We start from the raw sequence: 22,673 nt of genomic DNA, 5'->3' as shown, positions 1-22,673 counted from the left end.
AATGGCTAGAGTTTAGTTGTAAAAGAATAATCAACATTGTTCTCAATTATAACTCATTTATTCAGCATCTATTATAAGCCAGGTTCAAGGCATTGAATTGAACAATGAGTAGAACAAAGTTTGGAGTGAAATGCAGAAATAGTGGACCACTCACAAAGTTTATCTCAAGAACTTCCTCAGACCTATGGGAAAAGAGCACAGAAGTGATGGGCCTTTCTAGAAGGCAAGGTAAATTTTACAGCGGAACTATTTTCAGAGTTGAGTTTACTGGAAAAGATTAATTCTAAAGCCCTGTTCTGTTTCCACAGCCCAGGAGGGTGACATGGAAAAATAGTCAGAACGGTGTGGCCTGTTCTTCCATCCTCAGCAGACCCGAACCTCTGTTTACCCATGTAGTCACAACCTATAGGGAAATAGACATATATTCTCACACCTGCACAGAAGCATGCACTTTCACAAATGCATTCACTTAGCTCTTCACTCATGCACACACTTGCACAGACCTCAAAGGTGTATATACACAAGTACTTACACATGCCCAGATATATTTATATACTGGGAAACATGCTCATATAATGATTTTTTTCTTCTTTTTTTTTTTTTTTTTTTTTGAGACAGAGTCTCGCTCTGTAGTCCAGGCTGGAGTGTGGTGGTGCCATCTTGGCTCACTGCAACCTCCACCTCCTGGATCCTGGTTCAAGCAATTCTCCTGCCTCAGCCTCCCAAGTAGCTGGGATTACAGGAACACGCCACCACGCCTAGCTAATTTTTGTATTTTTAGTAGAGACGGGGTTTCACCATGTTGGCCAGGCTGATCTTGAACTCCTGACTTTGTGATCCGCACACCTCGGCCTCCCAAAATGCTGGAATTACAGGTGTGAGCCACTGCACCCAGCCAAAGATATATTTATTAAGACTCACTTGGACATGCAAAGATGCGTAGGCACCTAGACACTCATCTCTAGGTGAAAATTGCATGATCTTCATACCATGTTTACACACATATATGCTCACATATGGGTATACAAGCATACGCTCTCATACTTACCCACTTGGGCACATAAACACATACTTCATATATGGACACATACACTTATTCGTGCTTACTTTCTTATTCACACACAGACACGCTTTGCACCTACATAGAGGCTCACATACTGTCAGAGACAGACTTGTGTGACTCCTTGACTTACATTCGTATACATGAAACACCTTCAGTTTAGGCCAGAGGAGTAGTCAAGAGCTTTTGCTCCCTCTCATTTCTAAATTCTGGAGAGAGGATGAGACCCAAAGGATGTCTTTAAGAGACAGATAGAGGGAATGGATGTGATAATCACCCTCCCTGAATTACCTAGGGAAGTGTGAAGTATTATTCCACAGCACATATCAAAGCAAATGCTGCAACATGGGTCTGATTGAAGTTCACGAATTCTAGAACCCAGTTAGATGAAAAATTACGCCATTGTTTACCATGTTGACTTGAAGTCTTGGGCCTTTTTCTTCCCGGAAGAATGTTTACTTTTATGTTTTTTTCCCACTCTACCTTGAATGCAGAAGTCGACACTAAGTGGAGATAAAAGACAGCTCTATAAAAAAAACACTAGGGCCATTTCTGCCACCTTGCTGGGAAGAATAATTCAGTGCAGGTAGAGCCAGTCAGGGTGATGAGACCAGGGGAATCACTACCACTCTTTCCATTTCCATAGCAAGATGCAGTGGAAGAATCAATGTGGTATTCTTCCTTGAAAATCCCTTTTGTTGCTCCTTGCTGGGGGTCATCAGGAACTGCTGAGACAGAGGCTGAAATGAGCAGACCTGAGTGGAGGAGTCTGCAGCACACACAGGAGCAAAAGGGGAATTAATTCAAGATCAAGCCTCAAGCTGACACCAGCTAGGAAGACACCAGGGCAAGAGGTTTTAGAAAAATTGACCCAGCACAGGGCCAAGGCACAGTACAGAAACGGGTGACACCAGAGGGGAGGGGAGAGGGCTTGGAATCATAAAAGAGGGCCCGAGATTCACAGTCTGGTAGATGTGGAAAGAAATCCTTATCCAGGTCATTCTTGCTGTGAAAACCCAGGCAATTTTCTTAACATCACTCATAAAATGGATGGAATCACATTTGCTATGAGAAGTCAATGAAATCTGTATGGGAAAACACCAGATTCATTCATTCATTTAACAGATTTATAATCGATGATAATTACTCACATTTCTTGGGTGCTTACTATGTACCAGGTGCTATTCAAAACACTTTATATGCATTCACTCCTTCAATCCTTAGAACAATTCTATGAGATAAGAATTATGATTACTATTACCATTTTAAAGGTGAGGGCTTGGAGAGGTTCGGCAACAGGAGAAAGGTCACATAGCTTTGCTAGGATTTGAACCCAGGTCAACTGGCTACAAAGGCCATATTTTCAGCCACTAGGCTTACTAAGAACCAGAACAGCTCTAGGCACGGGAGATGCTGTGGTGAATCAGATCATCAAAACCCCCTGTTCTTATGGTGCTTACATTACAGTAGAGAAGAGAGATGGGAAATAAATAAATGAAGACCGTAATTTCAGATAATGGAGACGGCCATGAAGAAAATAAAACAGGCTGATGTTGTTAGTGACAGGAAGGGCTAACCTGATAGGGCTTCAGGGCCACCTTCTCCGAGTAAACAAAATTTGAGTTGAGTTGAGATTCAATGACTCCAAGGAGCCAACCAGATGATAATATAAGAACGAAAGGGCCCCAGACCAATGGAACAGCAGGCACCAAGGCCCTGGGGTGAAATGAGCTGGAAGACATCAAGAAACAGAAAGAGGCTGAACTGTATTGAGCAGCGGGAGCTGCTGTAAGTTACAAAACAGGTGAGAAAACAGTGATCACATCAAGTACGTGAGGATAAAAAATTGGATCTCTCTGAATGCAAAGAAAATACCCCTTGAATAGTTTTTAAAGGAGAATAGAATGATCTAATTTTGCTTTTAAAAGATCACTCTGTCAAATGTGTTAAAAATAGATAGAACTCCTGCCTGGCAGAGATTAAGCCCTCAACAAATAGAAGAGCTCCCTCCCTACTCTGGGAGACGCCTGGGGGAAAGACAAGAAAGCTAACATCCAGGAGAAATGTCCCTTCTCTTCCAAAAATCATGGATGCTACAGGCTGCTGTAGGGAAAACAGGCTTTGAAACTGTTTTGTTTGACCCTCTGCTACCAGACGGGGTACCTCTCAGAGACGGGAGCTGTATTCTATTTGCCAAGTCTCATCCTCTTTTCAGAAGCCTCTTTCCTTGTCCATCCTGGATTTATGTGGTGCTTATCTTATAATGTCACCTGAACCAGGAAGTTTTTTCAAAGCAATATTTGCTAAACATTCAAGTGGACTGAGCAAGTTGGTATGAGGCAAAGATGGTAACCTTATGTTCCCTGGTCATTAAGGTGTCTCTAATCAAAAATTTTTTTTCCTTAGGTTGGCTGCTAAGATATTATTCTCTAGTTCTGATATCTGATTATTGCTTTCTTTCCACTCTGGAACGTGAAGACTGACTCACTCTTTTGGTTGCCAAAGACAATGATGACATAAACACATTTCTTGTCTTTAAAGAAAGAGAGGCATTGGATTGAGCAGGAAATAATGTACTACAACAGGGATAGAACGCATGCTATCCATGGTCAGCCCCAAAATGCGGGACGTTCTATTCCATGTGCAGCCACCTCATCTCATTTCCTTTTCTCTCGTTTTTGAGTAGCTGCCCATGGGACCAGAACCAGACTTGGTAAAGGTCAGAGTTTACCATGCGCTTGTGAACCTGCACAGAGATCTTGGTTCCCCAAACAAGTGTTGCTCAAAATGTCTTTGGGTCTCTGACTTCATAACGTCAATGCAGTAAGGGCTTGAAAGCCCATCACTAGCTGAAGTCTTGACTGGTAAGGTAGTCCATAGATGGCACAATTGCAAACCTGGATGTTGTCCCAAGCTTCAAAGGGATACATGAAAGTTGAAAAAACAGGAGCAGAAAGGTGAGTGCAGGACTCCTGGTCAATAAGGCAAAACAAAACTTTATGCAAAACCTTCTCTATGCCCTAAAGTGTAAAGTTACTAAATAAACAATTTTAATTCAATAAAATAGAATCTGAGGTCAAAGTTAAAAAGGGTGCCCCTCAGGTAATCTAGAGATGATAAGAGGCTTTCCAGGCTCAGTAGAGAACAGAATTTGACCCTCTGGGGCTGGGATTGTAATGTTCTTGGAAAGAAACTGTCTTCAAGCCTGTGGCCCCTTGTAAGGCTACAAAAAGGAATGAAGATTCCTGGGTAAAGTAAGGCACCAGGAAACATATGCTAAGTCTGTAAACAGGGAGGAGAAACTTCCCTTCCAGCTCCAGGACAGAGACCAGAAGTGAATGTCTGTCTGAATCGCTGATGGAAAGTAGTGACTCATAAAATATTAGAACCCTAGAACTGCATGAGGTGTATGTAGTAGATGAGCCTGATCTGTACCTCCTCATATCGGGTAGAAACTTCGAGGCACGGAATTAATGTAAAAGCTAGCCAGGAAGTGAGGAACCTCTGCAGAGACAACCATAAACCCAGACAATAGGAGTCCTCCTAAACCTAGGCACGTGCACGACTGCTGTTAATACCAACTCCTGCTGAAAGTAAGCACACAGGCAAAAATTACCCCCCAAAATTATATTAAAGACCATGAAAAGACTAGGAGAATTTACTACCAAAGAGATGCTTGCTGAGAGAACCTCTAAAGACTATAACCCAGCAAGAAGAAAATTGAATCCAGAAGGAAGGAGGAGGATGAAAGAAGCAATAGGGAGAAAAGAAACAGAAAGAAAAAGACAAAGTAATAAACACGTTCTCTTCTTGGCCAGACAATGTACAAGTTACTAGGTTGGTGCAAAAGTAATTGTGGTTTTTGCCATTCATTGCACCAGTCTAATAGCAAGTGGACCTTGTTGTGGCTGGGGGAGGCACATAACTGGATAGGGAAAGACCACTGGAAGCAGGAGGGAACTATGTTTCCTCTCTCACCTCAGTCTTGGTCTTCAGAGCCAGGAATTGATTCTGGTTTTCCTGGCTACAAAGTCTGTTTACTCACAGAGTCAAAGGGTAAGTGTGTTTGCACCAGACTAAGTGCACATAAGAGAAAACCCAGTTTTCTCAACCCACACAGCATTCCAATGCATGCTCTGACCCACCCACCTGCTCCACCAAATAGACCTAAGTATATCATTGTGTTTGGTGCATTAAGAGGCTTAGGGAATCAAGAGCTTTCTCCTTTTTTTTCTCTTCCTTTTTCCTGCAATATCTGCTGACTTAAGCGTGGCCTCCTGTGTAGCATGCATGAGCTGGAGATGGCAATGGTGGAAAAATCACCTGATGTCAGCACTAACCTATGCATTTGGATGTGAACCTGTTGGCAAATTATAGCCTGTCACTCTCAAATGAGTGAGCCGAGATGGAAATGTCAATTTGAGCAGATGCCTTTTCTTCCTCTTTTTTGCACTACAATTTAGAGAGGTGACACAAATATCACAAAGCACATGCCTAATGCATGAGTTTTAAATTCAATAGTGAAAGGGGGAAGAGAGGAGAACGAGGGTTACAAAAGGATTTCTGTAGTTTATTGAGCAATAAATGTGGGCAATGTAAGGGGAATAACAGGAACTGGAGAGATCAGCTCTTCTTCATTCTGGCAAGATGCAATGAAAAGGACCAGGGCTTGGTTACAAATGCAGCCTAGCAAGGATGAGAGAGAGAAAAGAATTTAGCATAAGCCACAAGTCGCAGCCCGAGGCAACAGAGTATCAGTGCTTCTGGAGATGTTTTTGGCTTCTTGATTGAAGAAGCAACTTTCAAACATGAAGGGAAAGAAACTATTTAGCAACATGTCTGTGGAGGGAACCATGGTCCCATGAAGTTCTTTTGGGTCTCTTTTGAGTCCTATGATATTAAGACTTGAGGGAAAGCAATTTCTGTGCCTTAAGTTCCCCAAAGTGAAGAAACCAGATTATATTATATAAACAGCTTCTAGCAAGCAAAGCCTAAGATAGCAATGCTATTTATTTTCTGAACATGTTCCTTTCCCTTTGATGGGCCCCAGGCATGTGGAGCAAAATATAAACACCGAGAGAGAGGAAGAGAGCAGGAGAAATAATCAGGGTCTTGACCCTTCCTGATTTCAGGTTCAAGAGGTGGAGGCTCAGGCCAGGGGTCACCGAGAACCTTAGAGGTAAAACCTCAGACTTTATCATTATTTCCTGCACTGGAGAGCACAAGGTTAGGGTCAAGTTTACAGAAGGGGATTATTAAAGGGATTTGGGGTGAGCTATATTGGATGCCCAGATCAAGGGCAGAGGAGATTTCAAGCTATCCTGACCTGTATTTCTCTCCTTTTTTTTTTCCTCTTGGCCGTGTTTCCACAGCTTCTAAGCATCCTATCTTAGTTTTGCTTTCATGTACTTTGACAGTCCAGAAATAATTTGAGCGGGAATCTTTCATCTTTCCCCTATTTGATGTGAGCATTGGGTAAGACTTATATAAATAATAAAAATAACAGCTCACATCTATTGAACACATCTAATGGGAACCAGAGATTAGTTTATTTAATCCTTACCACAATCTTTGAGGTAAATACTAACATTTCCTCCATGCTATTTGTTAAAACTCAGACTCATAGGCTTGTTAAGTCGTGGGGCTGAAACTGAACCCAGGAAGACTGACTGTAGAAATGTAAGCACCACCATACTCCATAAGTTGTTCCATCAAATGTCACACAGACTGCCAAACTGATAGGTAGGAAAATTGCAGCTCTTTGTCACCAGGTGAAAAAAGACACAAAAAGACAGCTAAAGCACCCGTAAAACCTCTGAAAAGAAATATTAATGAATTAGAAGGAAGGTTGCATTTCTAAGATATTTTCACCCCTACCTACCAATGGCATCCCTTATCAGGAATAAGGTATAGATTACTTTGGCAGCTGTGACAAGCTTTACAAAAAAATTAATAGAATTCCTTTCTTTGTTTGTTTTTTAAGACGGAGTTTTGCTGTTGTTGCCCAGGCTGGAGTGCAATGGTGGGTTCTGGGCTCACTGCAACTTCTGCCTCCTGGTTCAAGTGATTTTCCTGCCTCAGCCTCCTGAGTAGCTGAGGTTACAGGTATGTACCACCACACCCAGCTAATTTTTGGGGTTTTTTGTTTGTTTGTTTTTGTTTTTGTAGAGACAGGTTTCTCCATGTTGGTCAGGCTGGTCTCGAACTCCTGACCTCTGGTGATCTGCCCACCCCAGCCTCCCAAAGTGCTGGGATTACAAGCGTGAGCCACCATGCCCAGCCCCCCACCTTTGTTTTTTGTTGTCGTTGTTGTTTTTTTAATTTTTTTTAACTGCTGTGCTTAGACCATCATTTGCACTCAACTAATTTTATTTTTTATTTTTTAAATGGGCTTCAGTTTTAGTACAGTTTTAGATGTACAGAAATATTGAGCAGATAATACAGACTTCCATATACGCACCCCACCCCTACTCTCTACCTCTAGCATACCTTTTCTCCTATTATTAACATCTTGCGTTAGTGTGGCATATTTGTTACAATTTTATACATTACCATTAACTAGAGTCCTTCATTTACATGATGTTCCTTTCTTTATGTTGTCTGGTTCTATGGGTTTTGACAAATGCGTAATGATGTGCATCCACCCTTATGGTATTATGCAGAATAGTTTCACCACGCAGAAAATCTCCAATGCTTCCTCTATTCATCTCTTCCCTCCCTTTGGTAGTAAACTCTCCCAGTATTTATGTGGTCTTTAATATAATTTATTTTGTAATTTTTGCCTGTGAGCCTGCTTTCAGCAGGAGTTGTCGCTACAGGAGTCATGCACGTGCCCTTCCACCAAGCCCCCAGCAAGCACTGATTGTTTCCCTGTCTATAGTAATGTCTTTTCCAAAATGTCATCTAATTAGAATCATACGGTGTGTAGGCTTTCCAGACTGGCTTCTTCACTGAGCGAAATACATTTAAGGTTCCTCCATGTCTCTTTGTGGGTTGATAGCTCATTTTATTTCAGCCATTGAATAATACTCCATTGTATGGATATACCAGAAATTATTCATTCACCTATTGAAGAGCATCTTGGTTGTTTCCAGACTTTGGCCATTACAAATAAAGCTGCTGTAAACGTTCACGTTGCAGGTTTTTGTGCATGCATAAATTTCAACTCTTTGTGGTAAATAGCTAGGAGCATGATTGCTGCACTCATATAGTGGGGCTATGCTTAGCTTTGCAAGCTGCAAGCTGTCTTCCAAAATGGCTGCTCCATTTAACATTCCCACCAGCAGCAAGTAAGTGTTGTTTCTCTGCATCTTTGTCAGCATTTGGTGTTGCGATTTTTTTTTTTTTTTTGGTTTTAGCCATTCTAACAGGTGTGTCGTACTATCACTTTTGTCTTAATTTGTGGTTTCCTAATGACATATGGGACTGAGCATCTTTTTGTGTGCTTATTTGCTCTCTGTGTATCTTTTTCAGGTGTCTTTCAAATCTTTTGTTCATTTTAAATCAGGTTATTTGTTTTCTTATTGTTGAGTTTTAAGAGTTCTTTGTACATTTTGGTTAAAAGTTATTTAACAGATACATGACTTGTATTGTGTTTCTGTTACTGAGTGTGCTTTTGATGTTGAATCTAAAAACTCACCACCAAACCCAAGGTCACCTCAGGTTTCTCCTACATTACCTTATAGAAGTTTTGTAATTTTGCAGTCTATGTGTAACATCTATTTTGAGCTAATTTTTATAAAAGGTTCTCTTTTTTTGCATACCAAAGTCCAAAAGTTTCAGTATCATTTCTTGAAAAGACTATCCTTTCTCCATTGTCTTGTTGTTGCTCATTTGTCAAAGATTAGTTGGCTATATTTGTGTGGGTCTACATCTGGGTACTCTATTCTGTTCCATTTATCATTCATCTATTCTTTCACCAATACCTTGTTAACATGATTGCTGTCATTTTGTGGTAAATCTTAATATCCGATAGTGTTAGTTCTCTGACTTTTTTATTCTTCAGTCTTGAGTTACATAGTTGTTTCTTTTGCCTTTCTATATAAACTTTAGAATCAAATTGTCAATATTCACAAAATAACTTGGTGATATTTTGGTAGTAATTGTGCTGAGTCTACAAATTGTAAAGTTGTGAGGAATTGATATCTTAACTATATCAAGTCTTTCTATCAATGAAAAGGAACACCTCTTTATTTATTTAAATGATCTTTGATGTCATCCATCAGAGTTTTATAGTTTTTCTCATATAGATCCTACACATATTTTGTGAGATCTTTTTTTTGGTGCCGATGCAAATTATATCTTACTTTTAATTTCAATCTTCAGTTGTTCATTGCTACCATATTGGGGGCAAATTGATGTTTGTATAATGACCTTACATTCTTTGATTTTGCCATAATCACTTATTAGTTCTGGATTTTTTGGTCCAGTTCTTTGGGATTTTCTACATAGACAATAATATAATCTGTAAACAAAGATAATTTATTTCTTCCTTCCCATCTGTATATCTCTTAATTTCTTTTCTTATGGTATTCCATTAGCTACAAGTTCTGAGATAGTGTTGAGAAGGAATGGCAAGAGGAGACATTATTTCCTTATTTCTGATCTTGAGGTGAAAGTATCAAGTTTCTCACCATTGTGTATGAAGTTAGCTGGAGTTTTTTGTAGATAATTTTCTTTATCAAATTGAGGAAGTTTGGAAATGTTCCTGTTTTCCTAGTTTTCTGAGAGTTTGTATTTTGAATGGATGTTAGGTTTTGTCAAATACTTTTTCTACATCTATTAATATAATCATACAATTTTTATTCTTTAACCTGTTGATATGATTGATTACATTAATTGATTTTAATGTTGAACCAGCCTTGCAAGCCTAGAATAAACCCTACTTGTGCTGTATAATTATTTTTATATATTTACATATATATTTATGTATATTTTATATACTTTTTACATATTTTTGATTCTGTTTTCTAAGATACTGTTGAGGAGTTTTACATCTATGACGTGGGTGTATAGATTTTTTTAAATAATGTCTTTATCTGGTTTTGGTATTAACGTAATGCTGGTTTCATAGAATGAGTTCGAAAGTATTCCCTCTGCTTCTATCTTCTTGAACACATTGTACAAAATTGGTATCATTTCTTCCTTAGATGTTTGGTAGAATTAAGCAATGGAATTATCCGTGCCTGGATTTTTTCTTTTTAGGAAGATTTTTAATAGATATAGACCCTTTAGATTATCTGTTTCTCTTTGTGTGAGGTTTGGTAGCTTGTATCTTTCAAGGAATTGATTGATTTTGATAGGGACAGAAGGCAGGGAAATTCTGGGCAGAAGAGGGAGGGTCCCTGGCAAGGGCCCCACTCTCAAGCCCAAAAACCTGAAACCACAGCCCAAAGTGAGAACTTACATCCCTGTTTTCCCGCTTGAATACTGCCTTTTCCAAAACCACCCATGGCCCACCCTGCCCCCAATCCTGTGCCTATAAAAACCCCAGACCCAGCTGGCAGAGAGAAGCAGCTGGACATTGGAGACTCTGGTTGTACATCAGAGAGAAGCAGCTTGACTTCAGAGGGACAGCTTGATTACATAACTTCAGAGAAGAATCGGGCTGGAGACAGCTGGACTTCAAGAAAAGATTACTTTCCTATCACGTCCCCTTTTCAGCTCCCCTTCCCACTGAGAGTCACTTTCATTGGCAATAAAATTTCCCACATTTACTAAACTTTGATTTGTTTGTGTGACTTCATTTCTCCTGGATGCCAGACAAGAGCTCAGCTACCACAAATGTGGATGCAAAAGGCTGTCACATTGACACTTTGCCCTCACTGATGGAAGGCAGCTGCCTCATGAGAAAAGGCAGAGAGTATACTGAACTGGTAACATTTAAGCCATCTGCAGACAACAGAGCTAAAAGAGCACTGTAAGACTGTCTCTGGGGTTTCTGGGGATATGGGCATCTCTCTGCCAGATGCTGCTATGGGGCCCTGTGTGGAGTTCACTCCTGCCAGCTCCCAAAAGTGCTTGCTTGCCCTGGCTCCTGCACCTGCTCACCTGTGTGCTCCTTCCCACAAAGGGGGAAGCCCAGCAGGTCCAAATGAGTGGAGTTTGCCTCTGCTGGCACCAAAGCAGCCGGCTAGTTCCAGTGACCACACACTCCACTTCCTGCCTCGTTTGCTTGCATGGTCCCTCTCACAAGGAGTTGAGTACTGCAGGCTGAGTCAACAAGGCACCCCTTTGCATGTCCTGCGAAGGGGTCAGGGAAATATCCCGCTTCAATTTTATCTAAGTTATCAAATTTGGAGTCATGGAGGTATTCATAATTTTCTTTATTCTCCTTTAAATGCCCATGGGCTCAATTATGGTGTTCCCTCTTTCATTTCTGATGTTATTAATTTGTGTCTTTTCCATTTTTTCTTGGTTAGCTTGATGAGAGGTTTATGAATTTCATTGACTGTTTTTAAAAAGCTGATTTTGGTTTAACTGATTTTCTCTATTAACATCCAGTTTTCAATCTTACCATTTTCTGTTTTAATTTTTATTATTTATTTCCTTCTGTTTGCTTTAGTGTATATTGTTCTTCTTTATGTAGTTTCCCAAGGTAGAAGATTAAATTATTGATTTTGATCCTTTTTTTCTTTTCTAAAATACATATTCAGTGCTCTGTATTTCTTTTTAAGCACTGTTTCACTGTGTCCCAATATTTTAATGTTACCATTTCGTTTAGCTTAAAATATTTTTAAAAATTTATCTTGAGACTTCTTCTCTGACCCATGTGTAATTTAGAAGTGTGTTATTTAATCTTCAAGTATGTGGGGATTTTTTGAGCTGTCTTTCTGTTAATGATTTCTAATTTAATTCCATTGTTATTTGACAGCACACTCTTAAACTTGTTAAGGTGTATTATACAACCCAGAATGTAGTCTACTTGGTGAATTTTCTACATAAGCTTGAGAAGAATGCATCCTGCTGTACTGGATGGAGTGCTCTACATATATTAATTAGATTCAGTTACTGATGGTGTTGTTCAGTTCAGCTGTATCCTCACTGATGTTTGTGTGATAGATTTGTCAATTACTGATAGATGGGTGTTGGAGTTGCCAGTTTTAATAGTGGATTTATCTATTTCTCCTTTCAGTTCTATCTATTTTTGCCTCATGTAATTTGATGCTTTGTGGTTAGTTGTATACACCTTAAAGATTGTTATGTCTTCTTGGAGAATTGGTTCCTTTATCATTATGCCATGCTCCTCTTTACTTCTGACAATTTTATTTGCTCTAAAGTCTGCTTTGACTGAAATTAATATGGATCCTCCAGGTTTCTTTTGATTAGTGTTAATGTGTTAGAACAGTATATCTTTTTCCATGCATTTTATTTTTAATCTATCTGTGTATTTATATTTAAAATGGGGTTCTTATAGAGAACACATAAATAAATCTTGGCTTTGTTTTAAAAATAATCCAATGCAACAGTCTCTGTCTTTTAACTGGTATATTTAAACTGTTCACATTTAAGTTTATTATTGATTTACTTGGATTAATATCTATCATGTTTGTAGCTTTTTCTATTCATTGCACTTGCTCTGTCTCTTTTCATTGCACTTGCTCTTTCTTTCTTATCCTCCCCTCTTCTTCTGCCTTTGCTAGTTTTAATTGAACACTTGATATAACTCCATGTTCCCACTTCTCTTAGCATATCAGTCATATGTGGTGGCGGATGGGGTGTGGGAGATAAAAAGTTAGTTAACAGGTACAAAAATACAATTAGATAGAAGGAATATGTTCTGGTGTTAAATAGTACAGTAGGGAAATTATAGTAAACAATAATTGTATATTTCAAAATAGCTAGAAGAGAAAAACTAAAATGTTCCCATCACAAAGAAAAGATAAAGGGTTGAGGTGATGGAATTTTAATTACCCTGATTTGTATTAGGGTACATGGTATCAGGGTACATGTTGTACAATGTTACAGGTATCAAAATATCACATGTGCCACCCAAAAATGTAAAATTATTATATATTGATAAAAACAGTGGCTGCTTTTGAGTGTGATACACATTTTAAAATAATCTAATTATACTTTTAAATAATACCTCTCTACTTCATAGGTAGTGAAGGTACCTTATACCACAGTATTCCCAATTCATCCCTCTTATCTCTTATACTACCAGCCTGTTCATTTCATCTGCTATACTCAACCAATATATTGTTGCTATTATTACTTTGAACAGCTATCTTTTTAGATCAATTAGAAATAACAAAAATAAAAGATTTCATTTACCTTTCACTGATTACTTCTCTGTTATTCTTCCTTTCTTTATGTAGATCTGAGTTTCCGACCTATATCATTTTTCTTTTCTCTGAAGAATTTTTTCCTACTTCCTTCCTTCCTTCCTTCCTTCCTTCCTTCCCTTCTTCCCTCCTTTCCTCCTTCCCTCCTTCCTTCCTCCTTTCTTTTGAGACAGGGTCTCACTCCACTGCCCAGGCTGGAGTGCAGTGGCATGATCTCAGGTCACTGCAACTTCTGCCTCCTGGGTTCAGGCAATTCGTGTGCCTCAGCTTCCCAAGTAGCTGGAATTATGGGTGTGCACCACCAAGCCCAGCTGATTTTTGTATTTTTAGTAGAGACAGGGTTTCACCATGTTGGCCAGGCTGATCTGGAACTCTTGACCTCAAGTGATCTCCCTGCCTCATCCTCCCAAAGTTCTGGGATTACAGGCATGAGCCACTGCACCTGGCCTTCTTTTAACATTTCTTGTAAGCAAGTCTGCTCACAACAAATTTCCTCAGTTTCTGCTTGTCTGAGAATATCTACTTCTCCTTTACTTTTGAGAAAAAAATTTGCTTGACACAAATGTCTATGTTGCTGGAGTTTTATTTTTTTTCAACCCTGAATATCTTATTCCACTCTCTTCTTGCTTGCATAGTTTCTAATGACAAGTCTGTTGTAATTCTCATTCTTGTTTCTCTGTAGAGAAGGTGGTTGATTTTTCCCTCTGGCTTCTTTTAAGCCTGTCTGTTTGTCTTTAGTTTTCTTCAATTTAAATATGGTATGCCTAGATAGATATTTTGATAATGATGGTTGTTCTCTGAGATTACTATGCCTGTGGTTTAGTTTCTGTCATTAATTTTGGAAAATTTCCCATCATTATTACTTCAAACAATTTTTCTGCTACTTTCTTCCTTCTGGTATTCCAATTTTGTATGCATTATACCTTTTAAAATTGTCTCACAGTTCGTGGGTATTCTATTATTGATTGATTGATTGATTGATTGATTTTAGAGTCTCACTCTGCTGCCCAGGTTGGAGTACAGTGGCATGATCTTGGCTCACTGAAGCCTCCGCCTCCCAGGTTCAAGTGATTCTCCTGCCTCAGCCTCCCGAGTAGCTGGGACTACAGGCACACACCACCATGCCCAGCTCATTTTTGTATTTATAGTAGAGACGGGGTTTCACCATGTTGCCCAGGCTGGTCTCAAACTCCTGACCTCAAGTGATCTGCCTGTCTCAGACACTGAAAGTGGAGCCACCATGCCTGGCCTGTTTATTACAGGTGTGAGCCACTGTGCCCAGCTTGTTTATCTTTTTTTTGCATTTCAGTTGAGAAAATATTTTATTGACAATACATCCAGCTCACTGATTCTTTCTTCAACTAACTGATGAGGCCATCACAATTTATTTATTTGTGATGTGATTATTTTGATTTCTATCATTTCATTTTAATTCTTTCTTACATTTTTCATCTATTTGCTTACATTATCCATCTAATCCTACATGTTGTCTACTTTTTCCATTACAGCCCCTAGCATATATGTAGTTATTTTAAATACCTGGCTTGATAATTCCCAAATCTCTTCCATATCTAAGTCTGGTCTGGATGCTTGTTTTTTCTTTTCAGACTGTGTTTTTATTTGTCTTTGAGCACGTTTTGTAGTTTTATGTTGGAAACTGGACATGATATATTGGATAATAACAACAAAGGTGGAAATGCATTTACTGAAGTTTTCTGTTTATTTGGCTAGGAGTTAGGTTGTGTTTACCATTTTATACAGCTGTAGGAGTCAGAGGCTCACATTTACTTTAATGTCATTTGTTTTTGTCTCCCTGGTTGTCTCTGGGTTTCCCTAGAAACTCCTTCTTAAATAAATCTAAGCCTTATAGCTCTTTTAGCTGTAATCCATATTATTATACAGGAGCTCTATAATGCAGTAAGGTGTGGGAAAAGGTGAGGTGTTCTATAATCCTATGATTAAGCTTTAGTCTTTTAGGGAGTTTGTTACCTCTAAGATGCCTCTAAGCTTTATATCTTCTGTTTAGAGGGACAGGAAGGCTACAGGGAGCTGGAGTTGGGTATTTCTTTTTCTTCACTTGGGAGAAGAAACTAGTAAAGTATTTTCCCTTCCTGGGTAGATCTTTGTTATGGAGAAACCTGTAGGCTTACTTCAGAATGGCTACTTTCTCTTCCTTTGAACAAATATGAGGGATTTTTTCACTGTTTTTCTCTGATCTTCACTGTGGGAACCTAGTGGGACTCCTGGAGATAAAACACACAGAAGCATGGAGACCTCCCTCAAACCAGGCTCCCAATCTGGTCCACACTCAGCTTCCAGTAAGTCATCAAAGGTACAGTTTAAATGTTCCTACCTGTCACTGATTCCAGCGGCCTCTGCTTCAGGTAAGCTGATCTGCTTCCTCTCTGTATTTGCCTATCTCCAGTTTTCAGGGTGGTAGTGTGTCCTGCAATCTCAATTCTGTAATGGATCTAAGAAAAGTCATTGATTTTCAGTTCAGCTGTTTTCTTGTGGTGGAAGGAAAGATGGCTTCCAAGCTCTTTACATGTTGGAGTTAAAACCAGATGCCACAAACTCTTTAAAAACATAAAGCAGGTCATTTCTCTGGTTCATTCATAAGGTATTATGAATATATTATGATATAATAGAAATGAATGAACTATTGATATGTGCATCAATATAGATAACTCTATAGATTTTTGTGGAAGAAGCTAAACACAAAAGAAGACCCTTTATATGGTTCTATTTATATAAAGTTCAAAAACAAACAAAACTATACCATGGCACTGTATTATAATGCATTATGATGGTACACTGTGAGGAGGAGAAAGTGAATAACAATTGTGAAGAGGAATGCAGGCAATTCTGAAGCACTGAAAATTTTCTATACACTGAATTTCTTAGTTTATTCCCCCCTCTCTTTCTTTCGTTATACTTTTTTATTTTTAATTTCTATGGGTATACATAGTAGGTATATGTATGTATGGACACATGGAATATTTTGATACAGGCATACAATGTGTAATAATCACATCAGGGTCAATTTGGTATCCATCACTTCAAGCATTTATCATTTCTTTGTGTTACAAACTATACTCTTTCAGTTATATTTTAAAAACGTACAATAAATTATTATTGACTGTAATCACCCTGTTGTACTATCAAATACTAAATCTTATTCATTCTGTCTAGCTGTATTTTTGTACTCATTAACTATTCCCTCTTCTCCAACTCCCTGCTGTTTCTCTCATAAGTCCAGTCCTTTGCAGTGGCTTTGCCTCAGTTTCCAGTTTTGGATATCCAGGTCTACAGGAGTTGGAGAAAGGGATGGGGTTTGGGGAAATCACAGCCCTGAGGCTTCTTGGCTGCATTCTAATACTGTCTGATTCTGCCTTTCTCTAATACCAAGATAACAGAAAATTTCAAAAACATAGAAAATCCACCCATAATCCCATCCTCCGAAAACATTTGCTGTTCCAATTTTTACATACTTTCATTTTCATCCTTTGTCATTTTATTTTTTTAAACGTGGTAAATACACATAACATAAAATGTATCATTTTAACCACTTTAAGGTGTACAACGTAGTGGCATTATTACATTATTACAATGTTGTGCAACCATCACCCGTATCTTGTTCTGGAACATTCTTATCACCCCAAAAGGAAACCCTTTTTATGCATTAGCAGTCACTCCACATTCTTTTCTTCCTCCAGCCTGTGGCAACCACTATGCCTGTCTTTCTGTCTCTATGAATTTGCCTATTCTGGATATTTCATGCTGTCTGTCATATTTTTTAAAAAGTGCAGTTATAGTGTATAAGTATATTTAGATTTATTTTAGCTTAAGATTATGCTTTGGGTATTTTTCAATGTAAGCTTACTGACTTTCATGTTAAGTGCTGCATAATATCCTACTGAGAAAGTGTCATAGCTGACTTAATAATTTTCTATTTGGGAATTCTTGCAAACATTTTCTGTGATTTTTTTTGTTTTGTTTTGCTGCTATAGCTAACACCACAATGAACATCTTTATGCATATAGTTTTTTTCCCAAGTTGTAGTTATTTCTTTGGAATTGGCTCCCATAGTGGGACACCTGGATAGAATCATGAAGCATGGTGGTAATCTTCAGGCTTTCTTTCAACATGTCCAAATTGCTTTTTAAATAAGATTATATTAATTTTCAACATTACTGGGCATACAAGATGTACCTATTTCACCGTATCCTTGGCAGCAGTGGTCATAATATTCCATAATTTATTTTTTGGAGTCTCCTAGGTTTGTGACATATGACTTTGAAAAAAGAAGATGTTTTCAGCTCTTCCATTCTCTCACCACTGGCAGAGTGATTTTCTCAGAAAAACTGGCGTATCAAGCCAGATAACATTTCCAATTTATCGCTCCTGTGAAAGCGGCTGCAGGATAAGAACAAATACAGTCTGTGTTCAATCTATTCAATTAGAACAGAACAAGGAATTTATTTCAACACATAAAAATCAGAAAATCCCATTCTGTTTGAATCCCACTTAACATTTATGTAGGCTTAATTAAATCACTGTTGGGGTTTCTTGTAAAAAGAACCACCTTCAGGAAATATACTTGCTAAATACTCTTCAACAATGGTTGGGGGGAAATAAACAAGTAATGTGGGTTGGTTCTCAGAGCCACTGGCATCTCCTCCAAGTTTCTGATGTCTGCTAGAATTGTGAGCTTGTAAGCAATCAAGCAGCTGATGCTGGTGTGTGGGGCAGGGCTCGTGGAGTGGGATATTTTGTGACTCCATTCATAAGCATCATGCCCTCTGCACTGTTCTATCAGCACCTGTCTTTAGCAGCAAGCGTGCCTTCTAACACAGGACCAGAATTTTTCTCATATAAACAATCCAGCCCTCAACAAAATGGACAGCCAGCCAGAAGGGAGGGAAGAAGGAGTCATTACCAACAATTCTTGTGGAAACTGATGGCTCATTCCATGCTTACTGCCTAGCTGGCTTTCCAGCTAAGCACACTGCAAAATCCTCCTTCCCCTACCTCCATTTCTCTCTCTCTCTCTCTCTCTCTCTCTCTCTCTCTGTCCAGTTAGAAAGTGCTAAATAGGCCGGGCATGGTGGTTCACCCCTGTAATCCCAGCACTTTGGGAGGCCGAGGTGGATGGATCACTTGGAGTCAGGAGTTTGAGACCCGCCTGGCCAACATGGTGAGACCCTGTTTCTACTAAAAATAGTCAGGCATGGTGGTGCACACCTGTAATCCCAGCTACTCAGGGTACTGAGACAGGAGAATCGCTTGAACCTGGGAGGCAGAGGTTGCAGTGAGCCGAGATGGCACCACTGCACTCCAGGCTGGGGAACAGAGCAAGTTTCCATCTCAAAAAAGAAAAAAAAATTGCTAAATATTGTTATTAGTAACAGGTAACAGGGTCTCTCTGCAATTAAGACAGCATGTTAATATTGGAATGTGGTAATAAACTATCTAAGTCAGTATGACAATATTCTGAGGAGCTCAGGGACATCTATGACCCTGTAGACTTCATTGTTGATCAGTTGAACATCTCATTACCTTTCTGCTGTGGGCTAAGCTATACTTACATAAACTGGTTTGATTATACCCAAAGAGGGAAGTACTATAATTATCCTCATAGAAATATCCCCTTAGAAACAGGCTAAGAGAAATTAAGGGATGACAGTTTTACACAGATCTTTCCTGACTGATGTGTGAGTTCAAGATTTTAACTCCTACCCTGCACCTAGACTCTGGAGAAGAGGAAGCTAAGGATGACTGTTGTCGTAGAAGAATTTCTATTGAATGAAGCCCCAGGAATTCACCAACACAATTACCTATGTGTATTCTCTCCTGATAAAGCTTGGATGTCTTTATTTTATTTTATATTTTAGAGACGGTCTCACTCTGTCGCCCAGGCTGGAGTGCAGTGGTATGATCATAGCTCACTGCAGCCTGGAAATCCTGGGCTCAAGTTATCCTCCTGCCTCAGCCTCCTGAGTAGCTAGGACTACAGGCATGCACCACCACGCACGGCTAATTTCTTATTTTTTAATAGAGAAGCATCTTGTTATGCTGCCCAGAGTGGTCTGAAACTCTTGGCCTCAAGCGCTCCTCCCACCTCAGCATCCTGAGTAGTTAGGGTTACAGGTGTGTGTCACCTTGCCCAAGCTAATTTTACTTTATTGGTAGAAACAGAATCTTGCTTTGTTGCCCAAGCTGGTCTCCGGCTTCAAGTGATCCTCTGGCTTCAGCCTCCCAGTGGGCTCTGAATTTTAAAGCCCTTAGGAGAAGCTTGCAGCCAATTACGCCTTAGAGTGTGATCCAGCATATTGATCAGCAAAAGATTGGCAGAGTAAGTGGAATTTAAAAGACCGTGCTTCTGTTAGTCAAACTTTTGTCTCCCTAACTTTTCATTAAACTCCCTGTTTTAAAGAGTTTTGAACTAATAGTTTTAGGGAACTACTGCAAATAGATTTCTTCCCACAAAGGCTAAGGGAACCTGGGAACCAGCTCATCCATCCTTCTCAATCTACAGATGAGGATCTATGAAGGGAAGTCATCCTGGCCGGATCACACGGAGCGAGAACCAGCTCTTCAGTGCTTATATCCTGAGCCTCATGCTTTCTCCGGGAGAGTAATAGCATTTCTACTCTCTCTGAAAAACAGGGAAGGGCATTTCCCTGGGTCCAATGAGTTCTGACTCAGACAATTCGTATTTACAAAGATGCTAACTCCATTTGCTTTGCTTTGCAGGCCCCAGGTGGTGGTGATAGGGTAGGTTAATAGCGTCTTTGAATATGAAGACATGGGAATTGGAGAACAGCTGAGTGTAATAGAAAAATAAAATTGAAAGTTGAAGACTAGGGTTGGGATCCCCAGTCTACTGCTTGCTACTTGTTCAATCTTGAAGAGCTGTATAACCTCTCTACCTCTGTGCTGTTCACCACTGTATCCCTGGTGTCTTGGGCAGAGGCTGACACATACTAAGCAACATATACATACACTCACATATAAAGTATTGTTTTTCTTAAAAAAAAAATCACTGGGCCGGGCGCGGTGGCTCACACCTGTAATCCCAACACTTTGGGAGGCTGAGGTGGGCGGTTCACGAGGTCAAGAGATCGAAACCATCCTGGCTAACATGTTGAAACCCTGTCTCTACTAAAAATACACACACACACACACAAAAAAAAAATAGCTGGGCATAGTGGTGCGTGCCTGTAGTTCCAGCTACTCGGGAGGCTGAGGCAGGAGACTCACTAGAACCTGGGAGGCAGAGGTTGCAGTGAGCTGAGATCGCACCACTGCACTGCAGCCTGGGTGACAGAGTGAGTCTCCATCTCAAAAAAAAAATTTTTTTGATGACACAATAGTCATCATTATACTCTCTGTTATCAGGCTGTGGGGCTCAACATCATGCTGAATCTGTGACTCTAGAAAATAATATAATATGCTAAGCCTCAGTTTTATTGTAAAGAAAATAAGGATAATAATGGGACATTCTCCAGGGTTGCTGAGAAGACTAAATGAAAGAATGCAGATATAGAACCTGACAGTGAGTAAACACTTAAACTTTGTTACTACATCTTTTTTTATTTTGATTTTTTTAAGACAGAGTCTCTCTCTGTCACCAGGCTGGAGTGCTGTGGCACAATCTCGGCTCACTGCAACTTCCGCCTCCTGGTTTAAGTGGTTCTCCTGCCTCAGCTTCCTGAGTAGCTAGGATTACAGGTGCGCGCCAGGACACCAGGCTAATTTTTGTAGTTTTAGTAGAGACAGGGTTTCACCACGTTGACCAGGCTGACGTTGATCTCCTGACCTCAAGTGATCTGCCCATCTCAGCCTCCCAAAATGCTGGGATTACAGGTGTGAGCCACCATGCCTGGCCTGTTACTACATCTTTCTATGTACACATGGAGATGGGGTGCCCAGAGATGGAGAGGGAAAGTTCAGAAGGAATCATATTTTGAATGGTCTTAGGTGCCACTGTGGAATTGAACTTACTCTTATGAACATCAAATTTTAGAAAACTAATTCTTAATTGTGTGAGTCTTGGGAAGCCTATTTCTACCATGCTGGAAATGTGTCCAAGGTAGGCATGTCAGGAAGGGGAATGGTGCTTCTTTTTCTCCTTCCCTCCTTTTGTTCACTCTCCCTCCCTCCTTCTTTCCTTCCTTCTTCTTCCTGAACATCAGATGGTCGATTTCATTTGCAGTTTTTCCTCTTGGTTGCCAAATTCCTGATTAGCTACCTCTCCCTCAAGCAATTGCCTAACTCAGACAAACTAGGTAGTGAACACAGGAAGAAGTTTAAACCCACCTCACTTGGCAGAAAAGCAAGCCCTCCTAATCTTATTAAAATTTCCTGTTCATTTTCTCCTCCATTCCTTGTCACCAAGGTAGCTGGAGCCTCTGTCTTTAGCCTTATCTTCCTCTCATCCTGTCTGATTCATGTGTTGATGTCTCGACTCTGAGCCAGCTGCTACAATGCACTGTGATATCACAGGCAGGATTTATTAGCAGCAAAAGCAGCTGTCAGGAGAGAGTAGAAGAAGGTAGGAAATGTTCCACAATGAGAGAGATAGGCCAGCTCAGACTGGGACAATGGATGAGACTACTGCTGTACTGTTATTTATTAATACCTTTTAAAAAACCAATTAAAGCTTATGAACTAAGTGATTTTAAACACATTAGCTTCCATTTTATTAATAACCCTATGAGGCATGTATTATTATTCCCATGTTAGAGATGAGGAAGCTAAGATTCGGAGGCATTAGTAGCTTGCCCAAGTTTGCATATTTAGTCATTAATAAAGCTAGGGTATAAATTTAGGTCTGAGGAAATATGTTAAAAAATTATGTGCTTTTAACCTGAACTTTCTCCCATGCAAAGGACCTCCTCCAGTAGAAAAAGAATTGTGTAACTATTTCTTAGACATTCTCAGGAGTGAGAATTGGAATCCTGTCTCAAACCAAGTGGAGACAGGTGTGAGGATTGGCATGTAGTTTATATAAGAAGCAGAAAGAGAGAGTGCCTTGGCTGAAATGGGGCAGAGGGCTTGCCTTCCAGGTCAGAACTGGGACAGAGAAACTCGATCTGGCTGCAGATACTGACCCCAGAGGTGCAAATAAGCAACTGAGGACTTGTATTAATGCATAAACTTAATATCAGCAGCCTGGGGTGTAGCAGACCCTAGTAATATAGAGGTTAAATGAGCAGATAGCGTCACAGCACTGGGAGCAGAGGATCACACTCTAGCCCTGGTAAGGAAGGTTGGCTAGAACCACCAAGGCAAGGTGGCCAGCACCTTGGATAGCGACAGAG

The 22,673-nt window shown here is 39.7% G+C and overlaps 1 long non-coding RNA gene across 2 annotated transcripts; it reads right to left on the bottom strand.

The window, feature by feature from the left end:
- Positions 1–39: 39 nt before the first annotated feature.
- LOC134738516 (uncharacterized) lies at positions 40–21,795 on the bottom strand. 2 transcript variants are annotated; one of them, XR_010124247.1, is made up of 4 exons: positions 21,670–21,795; positions 17,560–17,763; positions 15,701–15,923; positions 40–182 (listed from the first exon to the last, which is right to left on the bottom strand). It is a non-coding gene; the product is annotated as an uncharacterized LOC134738516 (long non-coding RNA). The 2 variants fall into 2 exon arrangements; XR_010124246.1 differs by lacking the exon at positions 40–182 and adding an exon at positions 5,610–5,746.
- Between the last annotated feature and the right edge of the window lie 878 nt (positions 21,796–22,673).

This window comes from Pongo pygmaeus, chromosome 18 (genome assembly GCF_028885625.2).
Source record: "Pongo pygmaeus isolate AG05252 chromosome 18, NHGRI_mPonPyg2-v2.0_pri, whole genome shotgun sequence".
Classification (NCBI taxonomy): Eukaryota; Metazoa; Chordata; class Mammalia; order Primates; family Hominidae; genus Pongo; species Pongo pygmaeus.
Note: the sequence above shows the minus strand (reverse complement) of the source record. Positions and strands in the feature narration are given on the sequence as shown.